Here is a 9,590-nt window from a genome sequence, read left to right as displayed (position 1 = left end):
TCACTGTTGAAAAAGAGGAAAATTCTGCCGTTTGAAACATCATTTATTAGTTTTTTTTTTTTTTTTTTGCTGTATGCGGGCCTCTCACTGCTGTGGCCTCTCCCGTTGCGGAGCACAGACTCCGGAAGCGCAGGCTCAGCGGCCATGGCTCACGGGCCCAGCCGCTCCGCGGCATGTGGGATCTTCCCAGACCGGGGCACGAACCCGTGTCCCCTGCATCGGCAGGCGGACTCTCAACCACTGCGCCACCAGGGAAGCCCCATTTATTAGTTTTTAAATGATGTTTTTACTCTTAAATCAAACTTACATTCTTGAAATAAACCTCATGATGTAATAATACCCTTTTTACACATTGCTGGTTTTCATTTGCTTGTGTTTTGTGAAGGTTTTTTTTTGCAGCTATATCTGTGAAGGTGTTGAAGTTTTATTTTCTTGTAATGTCTTTGATTTTGGTAGCAGGGTTGTAATTTCCTTATAGAATTCACTGAGTTTTTTCTTTCTCCTCAGTTATCTGATAGAGTTTGTGGAAGAGTAATTCTTTCTTAAATATTTGATGAAATTGATAGTACAGACAACTTGGCCTTGTCTTTTCTTTGTGGGAAAGTTTTTAACCAAAATTCAGTCTCTTTACTGATAAAGGAATACTCAGATTTTCAATTTCTTTCTGAATCACTTTGGTAATAAGCCTTTTAAGGAATTATTCAATTCCATTTGAGGTTTTAAATTTACTGACATAGATTTTGCATAATTTGTATTATCTTTTTAATACCTGTAAGATGTGTAAAATCCTATCTTTCTTTTCCAATATTTCTGTCTTCTCTCTTTCTCTTTCTTTGTCTTCTCTCTTCCTTTTTTAATTGGATAACTCTAGCAAGAGATTTGCCAGTGCTATTGGCCTTTTCAAGGTTTCATTGTTTTGTTCCATTCTTTGTCTATTTTCTCTTATATTTGTTTCCTCTTATATCTTCAATATTTTCTACCTTTTGCATACTATGTGTTTGATTTGCTCTTTCTTTTTAGTTTATTCATGTGAAAACTTAGATCATTGATCTGAGACCCTTTTTTTCTAACCTAAGCATTTAAAATTAAGATGACATTTTTCCTATATACATTGCTTTTGCATCATCTCACACATTTTGAGACACTGTGTTTTCATCTTCATTCAGTACAAAATATTTTCTAATTTTTTTTTGCAATTTCTTCTTTGAACCATGAGTTATTTAGACTTGTGTTTTAAAATATCCAGATAGTAGGAGATTTTCCTGTCATTGAGTTCTATTTTAATTTCAGTTTGGTCAGAAAATATCCTCTTATATTTTCAGTCTTTTTAAATTTATTGAGACTTGTTTATAGTCTATCTTTATGAATGTTTCATATGTCCTTGGAACTAATGTGTATTCTGTTGATGTAAAGTGGAATATTCTATAATGTCAATTAGATTAAGTTGTAGACTGTGTTGTTCAGGCCCTCTATATGGCTCCTTATCTTCTGTCAAGAGTGTTATGGTCTCCAGCTGCAATGCAGATGTTTATTTCTCCTTTTAGTTCTGTTATATTTTGCTTCAAGTATTTTGAAGATTTGTTACTAGGTACATGTACTCTTAGAACTTTTACATTGTCTTAATGAGTTGACCCTTTAATCCTTATGAGTTATCCCTTTTTATCCCTCGTAATTTCCCTTGATTTGAAGTCTACTTTGCCCGATATTTACAGAATGCTTCCAACTTTCTTATGATTGTTTTCAAGATCTATCTCTTTTCCAGATTTTACTTTTAAACTATCTATTTCTTTGTATTAAAAATGGCTTTCTCATAGAGAGCAAATAGGTCTTGCTTTTTTATCCAGTGTGTCAATCTCTCCCTTTAATTGGGGCATACAGATCAGTTACATTTAATGTAAACATCAAATTTGTTAGATTCATATCTATGATGAGCTATGTGTTTAAAAAATTTTCCCTTCTGTTCTTTTACTTTTTTTCCTGTCCTATTTTGCATGAATTGAGGAATTCTTATTTTGCATTAATTGAGTAATTTTTGCATTAATTTTGCATTAATTGAGTAATTTTTGGTTTTCCCACTTGAACTCATTGATTGGTTTATTTACTATATCTCTTTTCAAAATTTTTTTAGGAGTTGCTCTACATTTTACAATATATGCATTTTAACTTACAACAGTCTACTTTCAAACGATATTATACCACTTTACATATAAGAAAAGTTTTCTTTTATAATTTAAGCAAATGAATTGACATTCTCATAAGAAAGGTTTAATAGAAGGTGACATTCAGGTTTTGTGTGACAGGTCCAGAATATTGGATTTGAAATCCATATCTCAGCCTATTGCTGCTTGCCTGTTTTTCATAGAAAGCACATTACTGCCATCCTGAAGATATATGCTTTTGGTCTCAAGGGTACTGGGATAAGAAAGCAAGGATGTAATGACAGACTTTTCAAGGAACATAAGACAATTAGATGATAAGGTTAAGAACATGGGGGGTGCGTTTTTTTATATCCATGCTTCTACAGAGCACAGCACAGGGTCAGATCAGGTTCATTTATAGTTCTGAAAATATATTTGGTTGTAAGATGAATATCTGACTTAAAGGATGGTTAGCATAACACCATTACATTGTCCAGAGTGACTTCGCTACATCTTTTTGGGCAGGGTCATCATACTTATTATAATTTCATGTATCTGAAAATATTTTTGTGAGGAGGGAGGTTAAACTTCTTGGGTAAAGGGTTTTAAAATCTTTTCATATAAGGCTATCATATATTCTCCTTTGAATTTAGATTATTTATTCTTCTATGATGCCAGAAGGCACCATGAGCCTGAGTGATTTTTGGAAGCCGTAAGAAGTTGGAGTGGTCTCTGTCTCTTTTTTTGCTTTTTCCTGAGGCCCTTGGAAAGCCATGACTAATGAGTAGGGATGGAGTGTTAGGAAAACTTTTGGAAGTAGGAGAGATCTCAAAGGCAAGAAGATGAATTAGAATATTGTAAAGAAATTTCTTGTACTGTATGTCTTATGTATTTTCTTATCCAAGATGTTACTTTTTATTCTAAAATTAGATGCTATTTTTGATACAGCTTTGTGAAACCTGCCTTGTTCTATTTTTGATTAGTTTTCGTTAAATTTAATGTTAAACTTTTTACTTTTTTGAGAAAGCAAGTGAAAAAGAAACACATTTCCAAGACTTGTTTTTGTTAACTTTCACAAATTGTGAATTAAGATATTATTTCCAAGAGTTGTGATCATCAGTTATTTCTACTGTTAGAAGAAGAAAGGTGACATGTATTTATTACATATCTAAATAATTATTTTTATATTCAGTTCTCTGTTACAGAAGTAAAACTATGTTTTCATCTGTCTTTAAAGATTATATGTCCTTATCAATTTATTTTTAATTCAATACATGTGCTTTAATAAATGCCATTATTTTTGTTTCTTTTAAAATGGAATTATCATAAGGAGAAGTTCTTTTTAACATTTTAAGAAATAAATTTAACTCCTAGAAGTATTTCTTTTCAGGGCCTCATTGATGGCTGTATTCAATACCATTTCTTCAGAGTATTTATTTACTCCAGAGGAGGTCTTTTGAGGAAATAGATCAAGTCACATAGAAATTTTCTTCCTTCTCTGACTGTAAGCTGCCAGTGACCCTTCAGAACTCTTGGTCTCCGTGAATCATCACTTGAGAGATAGGTAAACTTTCTTCTGGAACTTCATTAAGGCATATTAATTTCATTTGAAGTTTTTATCAGAAATTTGAATCTACTATATTCTTTGATTTTCATATCTTATAATTTAGTAAATCATTCAATTTATTGAAAATCTATAATGAACAAGGTCCCAGGGTGATAAAAGGATGAAAGAAACATGGTTTCTGCCCACTTCAGGCTTAATTTGAATAGGGGAGCTACTATAGACTGAATGTTTGTGTGTTCCCCCAAATTCATATTTTGAAATCTTAATCCCCATTATGATGGTATTTGGAGATGGGACCTTTGGGATGCAATTAAGTCATGATGGTAGATTCCTCATAATGGGATTAGTGCCCTTATAAGAAGAGACATGTGAGAGCTCTTTCTCTCTTTCTCTTTTGACCATGTGAGGATACAATGAGAAAGTGGCCATCTACAAGCCAGGAAGTGGGCTCTCACCAGACACCAAGTCTGCTAGTGCATTTATCTTAGACTTCCCAGCCTCCAGAACTGTGAGAAATCAATGTTTGTTGTTTAAACCACCCCATCTATGGTGTTTATTATAGTAGCCCAAAATGACTAAGACAGGAGCTAAGACATAAATATGGAGAATGCAGTGTTTTTTGTAGAGATATGGAAACAGGAGAAAGAAGCTTTGGATGGTAGATTGAGCAGAATCCTAATGACAGCAGGGTTTTGATTGACACTTTGGCTGGAAGAACAGTTTGTGAGTTATGGCATTATGAATACAAGCATGCTGGTAGAAATACAGCTCATATTCTAGCAATGGCTCGCAGTTTAGTTAATTTTGGTGATATTAGGTGTCTGAAGTAGAGAAGCAGGGGTTAAAGCTGAAAAGCTGTACTCACAAGATATTGGTTTCAGAAGGTGATTGCAAGATTATGTAGTCTAACCTAATTTTATAAATGAGGAAAATGAGGGACACAATTGTTTGGTGTCCAGCGTGTGGCTCAGATTTTCTTGAATTCCATTCTGCCTCTTCAGAGAGTGCTATCTAGGGGTCATACTCCAGACAGCCCTAATCACCTTGCCATGTGTTCACATTTGATTGGGTAAAAAGTGGTAATCACTAAAGATTTTTGAGGAGGAAAGTAACATGATCAGAGTCATGCTGAGGAAAATTCCTCTGACAGCTCTCCGGAAGATGGATTAGGGTGGAGAGAGCCTGAGGGTGGGAAATAAGTTATGAGTTGATTTAACAGCCCAGAAGAATAAAAAGAGTCTACACTATAATGATAACAGTAATACAAAAAATGGGAATATATATTTATACAGATACATTCTTTGCTTAGTGTTACCAATTGAAGGTTTGTATCCCACTAAAATTAATGTATTGGAACCCGAATCCCTAATGTGATGGTATTTGGAGGTGGGGCCTTTGGAAGATAATTAGGTCACAAAGGTGGAGCCCTCATGAATGAGGTCAATTACCTTATATGAATAGACATGAGAGAGATTTTCTTTCTCTACCATGTGAGGCTGCAGCAAGAAGACTGCTCTCTGCAAATCAGGAAGAGGGCCCTCACTAGACACCAAATTTGCAGGCACCGTGATCTTGGACTTCCCAGTTTCCAGAAGTGTTAGAAATGAATGTTTGTTGTTTAAGCCACCCAGTCTATAGTAATTAATTGTAGCAGCCCAAGCTGACTGAGCCACTTAGGGTAGAAGTTGCTGGATTTATTGTCTCACTGAGTATGGGATACCAGAGTGAAGGACGAGTGGACGATGAATCAGAAATTTGGAGTCATTTTGATTTTAACTAAGGCAGCACTATTAACATAAATAGGCCAATTCACTGACCTAATAAGAATTATGCATACACATGCGCGCGCGCACACACACACACACACACACACACAGAGGCAAACACAAAATCACTCCAAAAAGCTTTATTTCTGTTATGGAGAAAGCATCTCTTAAAAAGCTGGATCAAGTAGACAAGCTAGAAATTGTGACATGGAAACATTTCCTCTGGAGCCATCACCCATGAGGACTAGCTATGTTGTAGAGATATATCAGACAGTAGGTCAGGCACTCAGAGGTTGAAAGCTTGTCTCTCTCTTCCAGGGTGTAACACATAACAAAAGGAATGAGTAAAAAAGAACCTAGGATGTATTCCAATCTGCTGGATTATAATTATTTTTAAAAAATTAGAGCTAAAAATACCCATAGCCAAGCCTCACATTTTATATAATGGAAAGCCAAACAAACATATATCTTTTATGTAAAATGACTGAATTTGATAAGTTGGTCTATAGGGTGAAAAAACTTGTTCTAGAACCTGTGTATCCTGATTCTCTGCCCAATTATCTTTATATTGTTTTAGGGATTTTGGCTAGAAACACACCAAAGGCAAAATTGTAAACAAAAATTGTATGAAATGTTAAAAACACATGAAAAGTCTAGGATAGGATTGAGAAGTTATGTTAGCTACTTGGGCACTAATTTCTCAAGCTATACTGTGAAACATGTAACACCCATTTCTATGGTTCAAGTGACTATTCTCATTTACTCATTCTAGTAGCCTCTAGTTATTTTTGCTAAACTCCCTATTATCCTACTTTAAAGGGAGAAAATAAGCCGTCTCTATAGTCAAAGCAGCTGTGTGTTCTCCTCACCCTTCCTACCTGGGAGGCCAAAACTTACAAAGGCTGGTTTTGCAGAAGGCTTTTCACTTCCTAGTTGTATAACCTTAGGCAAGTTACTTGACACTCACTGCCCTATTTTCTTCAGTTATAAAACTGATATGGTAATAATAAGACCAAATTATGGGGTTGCTTTAAAACTAAGATGAGTAATACATTTAAAGTACTTAGAGGAATACCTGGCATATAATGTGTTCATTTTTTTCCTCAAAGTTAGCAAGCGTTCTGACTAGAACAAGGCATAGTTCTCTCCTCATAATGAACTATAGGCTATTTATTTATAGCTTTATGCATTATGTAGTTTCTTCCTGAAACACTTTTACTACTTTTATGCACACACTGTCATCATTTTTCTGCTCATAGCCAAGACTATCTGATAGAAAACAGATGCAAAAAAAGAGGGAGTGAAACCATATTTGGCATACTTACTTATGTCCCTTTTTAAGGTTTTGTAAATGAATGAGTGAGGAAGCAGGTAAATTGAAAATATTCCAGAGGCATGTTGTTGCATATTGGTATATATCACTCAATATAATTAAGACACATATTCTTACTTTTCTTTTCTTTTTCCATGGACTTTTCAGCCCAGATCATTGAGACCTGGGTAAATATTCACTGTTCCAAATTATAATAAAAATTGGATGCCTGATGTAATTGTAAAAAGAACTGGAGAGCTAGACCTATCGTGTGATTCATAATGCAAACTATGCACTGAATCAGGACTGATGCTTCTTGGCGCGACTTCCCGAGAACTTATTTATATGATATCTTCTTAATGGGGATGTGCCAGATGTAATGATGAATGAATGGTACCTCCATTGAAGAAAGCTGCAATAGTCTCCATTCACTATATGCAGTGGTATACTGTATATACCACTGTATGTACCATCTAAGCCTGCATATGTTTTACATCTAATTCAGTATTACTGAGGCAAAGCATAGTAAACCAGATAAGGGGGCTTAGTGGTGGATTAATTGTATAGGGGAAGCAAACTAGTAAGTTATGTCTTTTTTGTGTTCTTGAGTTCTTTGTGAAGAACTGTGAGAGAATAATGAACATGCGGACTTAAATTCCCTAGTGGTATCTTGACCATAGCCATGAAACATAACCTGTGGCAAGAAATAATTGAAAATGATGAAAAAAAAATCAAACATAAAAAAAAGTGAAATTTCTGGCTCCTGGATTAGGACTATGGAGGCATAGGGGTAGAACCAGGCAGATTATGCTGTTTGATTTTCAAAAACCCATGTTTTGGGCTTCCCTGGTGGTGCAGTGGTTGCCAATGCAGGGGACACGGGTTCGTGCCCCGGTCCGGCCCACATGCCGCTTCCCTGGTGGTGCAGTGGTTGCCAATGCAGGGGACACGGGTTCGTGCCCCGGTCCGGGAAGATCCCACATGCCGCGGAGCGGCTGGGCCCGTGATCCATGGCCGCTGAGCCTGCGCATCTGGAGCCTGTGCTCCACAACGGGAGAGGCCACAACAGTGAGAGGCCCTTGTACTGCAAAAAAAAACAAAAACAAAAACATGTTTGGATGGGTTTAACTATTCAGGAGAGAAAAAAAAATGATGGTTTATGAGAAGAGCAAGCTATACAGATAGAAGCTACTTTTTGTAGGGGGAAGATTTACCAACAGGTGTGCCCTTTGGAGGTAGATTTGGGCAGAACTAGGAGTTTCTATGTATTTTGGCCTTGGGCAGCTGAGCAGAAGTTTAACTGTTGGTAATACACACACACACACACACACACACACACACACACACACACACACACTGCATCCCTATGTCAAAAAGAAACAAATGAACAAAAAACAAACCTGCGTTTTTGTACCTTTTGTCTTTCTTAGCACATCTTCCTCCCTTCTCTCTCCCTTCCTTCCTTCCTTCCTTCCTTCCTTCCTTCCTTCCTTCCTTCCTTCCTTCCTTCCTTCCTTCCCTTCCCTTCCCTTCCCTTCCTTCCCTTCCTTCCCTTTCTTTCCTTCCTTCCTTGCATTTTCATAATCAGGTTGGAAACTACTGTCTAGACCGAAAAACTTTCACTACTGCAATCATTCCACATGCATCGCCTCAGTTCATTAGTTTTAGACCATCTGCTGCCCTCTTGTGGCCATGTAATCCACCTACCTATGCCCCAGCTCTAAGCATTTAATGGTTTTTGTCAGTTGAAGGAAACGGTTTTGTCAGGCAGAAGAAACTGACATCTCAAACTATAACTAACTTCCTTTTTTTCTGCCCCGTATTGCATCATTGTCTTCTAATGCAATTTGTCTCTAAAACACGTAAAACTTATACGTCAGTGATCATCTTAAAGACAACGTACAGTAAATACATCATGAAGTGAAATGTCTTCTGAGGAAGTTCGCAAGTAATGCTTTTCACCTTCTCATGTTGTGTCTTGGATAAGCCATTTTATATTAGCAGATAATGTCCAAATATAGAAATAAAAATCACTTACTGTATAGCAAAATATATAAAGTAGTAAAAGTACTTTAAGAAGAGCTTCAGGTAAATTCCTGACCAAAGAGATTTGATTAAACCATATCTTTATATAATACTTACAACAATTATAGCAAAAAGGAATTGTTTCAGGTAGAATTATTAATTATGTCTTTGTAATAAGTTTTAGAAATTCGGTTTTCTAAGAGAGTCTTAATTTCAATACCAAGTAATACATGAACCAATACATTCATCTCTGAAGTCATTACACTTTATTTTATAGCCTTCTCTTTTACATCAAGATTCCAGTGTTCTTTTTGGGTCAAAAGAATAAAGCCAAAGCTAAGACAAGGATAAAGAATCCTTTATTAAATTTGACGTTCATGTCCCTGATATTCCTCATTGCACTTTTATTTTCAGCTTCTCATTATCATTACCATTTTAAATTAGGAGCAGAGATATTTAACTTATTCAATATAATGACTTAATGAAAAGTAAAGAGCTGATTCAGAGTAGCACCTTATACTCAGATACTCTGAATGCTCAGCAAAGCTGACAATTCCATTTAAGGGGAACATTTTTTTTCTTTATTTGGACTGTTGTTTAAAGACTATATTAGGTAGGGCTTCCCTGGTGGCGCAGTGGTTGAGAGACCGCCTGCCAATGCAGGGGAGGTGGGTTCGTGCCCCGGTCCAGGAAGATCCCACATGCCGCAAAGCGGTTGGGGCCGTGAGCCATGGCCGCTGAGCCTGCTCATCCGGAGCCTGTGCTCCGCAATGGGAGAGGCC

Source organism: Lipotes vexillifer, unplaced genomic scaffold (assembly GCF_000442215.2).
Source record: "Lipotes vexillifer unplaced genomic scaffold, Lipotes_vexillifer_v1.1 scaffold1385, whole genome shotgun sequence".
NCBI lineage: Eukaryota > Metazoa > Chordata > Mammalia > Artiodactyla > Lipotidae > Lipotes > Lipotes vexillifer.
Note: the sequence above shows the minus strand (reverse complement) of the source record.